Genomic DNA, 2,967 nt, shown 5'->3' with positions numbered 1-2,967 from the left:
GAACCAACCAATAGAAGACAGGTCGGTATCAGAACCAACCAATGGAAGACAGGTCGGTATCAGAACCAATCAATAGAAGACCGGTCAGTATCAGAACCAACCAATGGAAGACAGGTCGGTATCAGAACCAATCAATGGAAGACAGGTCGGTATCAGAACCAATCAATGGAAGACAGGTCGGTATCAGAACCAACCAATAGAAGACAGGTCGGTATCAGAACCAACCAATAGAAGACCGGTCAGTATCAGAACCAACCAATGGAAGACAGGTCGGTATCAGAACCAACCAATAGAAGACAGGTCGGTATCAGAACCAACCAATAGAAGACAGGTCGGTGTCAGAACCAACCAATAGAAGACCGGTCGGTATCAGAACCAACCAATGGAAGACAGGTCGGTGTCAGAACCAACCAATAGAAGACCGGTCAGTATCAGAACCAACCAATGGAAGACAGGTCGGTATCAGAACCAATCAATGGAAGACAGGTCGGTATCAGAACCAACCAATAGAAGACAGGTCGGTATCAGAACCAACCAATGGAAGACAGGTCGGTATCAGAACCAACCAATAGAAGACAGGTCGGTATCAGAACCAACCAATAGAAGACAGGTCGGTATCAGAACCAACCAATAGAAGACAGGTCGGTATCAGAAGCAACCAATGGAAGACAGGTCGGTATCAGAACCAACCAATGGAAGACAGGTCGGTATCAGAACCAATCAATGGAAGACAGGTCGGTATCAGAACCAACCAATAGAAGACAGGTCGGTATCAGAAGCAACCAATGGAAGACAGGTCGGTATCAGAACCAACCAATGGAAGACAGGTCGGTATCAGAACCAATCAATGGAAGACAGGTCGGTATCAGAACCAACCAATAGAAGACAGGTCGGTATCAGAAGCAACCAATGGAAGACAGGTCGGTATCAGAACCAACCAATGGAAGACAGGTCGGTATCAGAACCAATCAATGGAAGACAGGTCGGTATCAGAACCAACCAATAGAAGACAGGTCGGTATCATAACCAACCAATAGAAGACAGGTCGGTATCAGAACCAACCAATAGAAGACAGGTTAGTATCAGAACCAACCAATGGATGACTGGTCAGTATCAGAACCAACCAATAGAAGACAGGTTGGTATCAGAACCAACCAATGGAAGACCGGTCAGTATCAGAACCAACCAATAGAAGACCGGTCAGTATCAGAACCAACCAATAGAAGACAGGTCGGTATCAGAACCAACCAATGGATGACCGGTCAGTATCAGAACCAACCAATAGAAGACAGGTCGGTATCAGAACCAACCAATGGAAGACAGGTTAGTATCAGAACCAACCAATGGAAGACAGGTTAGTATCAGTACCAATCAATAGAAGACAGGTTGGTATCAGTACAAACCAATAAAAGACAGGTTAGTATCAGTACCAACCAATAGAAGACAAGTTAGTATCAGTACCAACCAATAGAAGACAAGTTAGTATCAGTACCAACCAATAGAAGACAGGTTGGTATCAGAACCAACCAATGGAAGACCGGTCAGTATCAGAACAAACCAATAGAAGACCGGTCAGTATCAGAACCAACCAATAGAAGACAGGTCGGTATCAGAACCAACCAATGGATGACCGGTCAGTATCAGAACCAACCAATGGAAGACAGGTTAGTATCAGTACCAATCAATAGAAGACAGGTTGGTATCAGTACAAACCAATAAAAGACAGGTTAGTATCAGTACCAACCAATAGAAGACAAGTTAGTATCAGTACCAACCAATAGAAGACAAGTTAGTATCAGTACCAACCAATAGAAGACAGGTTAGTATCAGTACCAACCAATAGAAGACAGGTCAGTATCAGTACCAACCAATAGAAGACAGGTTAGTATCAGTACCAACCAATAGAAGACAGGTTAGTATCAGTACCAACCAATAGAAGACAGGTCAGTATCAGTACCAACCAATAGAAGACAGGTTAGTATCAGTACCAACCAATAGAAGACAGGTCAGTATCAGTACCAACCAATAGAAGACAGGTTAGTATCAGTACCAACCAATAGAAGACAGGTTAGTATCAGTACCAACCAATAGAAGACAGGTCAGTATCAGTACCAACCAATAGAAGACAGGTTAGTATCAGTACCAACCAATAGAAGACAGGTTAGTATCAGTACCAACCAATAGAAGACAGGTCAGTATCAGTACCAACCAATAGAAGACAGGTTAGTATCAGTACCAACCAATAGAAGGGATAGTTGTAGTCCTGTGAGAACGAATACCACAACGGTTTAGTAAAGTTGATGAACATTAATGTGTAGATCCAATGTTGTGAATCTGTAACAGACGAAACACAGTTGTACCCCTTTGCAGTCTGAAATACCTGCAACTCAAACACTAATGAGAGAGTCTGCGTGCTAAAAGCTCATTGTTCCAGTAATGTACAATAGGGATTCCAGTTGCTATTGTCTGAAGAGAATGCATGTTGAAGTCCCATAGTGTGTTTCCTGGTGGCCTCATGATGGGCTCGTTAGACACATAGTGGTTCAGTGGGGCACCAAAGTGGGGCACCACAGTGCAGTAGAGTATCATATGTGTTTAGGGCTATACAGACTATTCTGATGTGCAAAACGATATTTAATTTCAGAATGTGATAAGAATGTGGTTAGGGGGGTGGTCAAGTGTTTGGTTAAGGGTTAAGGTAAAAGTTCTGTTTGAGTTTTTTTGGATCGTTGCGAGTCAGAAAAGTCCTTATAGATCTTCCTATCACGTTATATTAATGAATGGGCCGGTTGGGTTTGGGTTCGTGATCACCAAGTGACCAAGAGGACTTCCCTAATGTAGGCTGTCTGTCGGTTCCTGCTGGGACATTGGCTGGTGGTGCGTCGCCAGCTTAGCAACCGATCCAACCACATCTCACGCTCATTAGTGAGTGAGAGAGAGAGAGAGAGAGAGCGAGGTGGATGAGTG

The sequence above is a fragment of the Oncorhynchus kisutch genome, unplaced genomic scaffold (genome assembly GCF_002021735.2).
Source record: "Oncorhynchus kisutch isolate 150728-3 unplaced genomic scaffold, Okis_V2 Okis09a-Okis19a_hom, whole genome shotgun sequence".
NCBI lineage: Eukaryota > Metazoa > Chordata > Actinopteri > Salmoniformes > Salmonidae > Oncorhynchus > Oncorhynchus kisutch.
The sequence above is the reverse complement of the archived record's forward strand: the minus strand, read 5'-3'. Positions refer to the sequence as shown.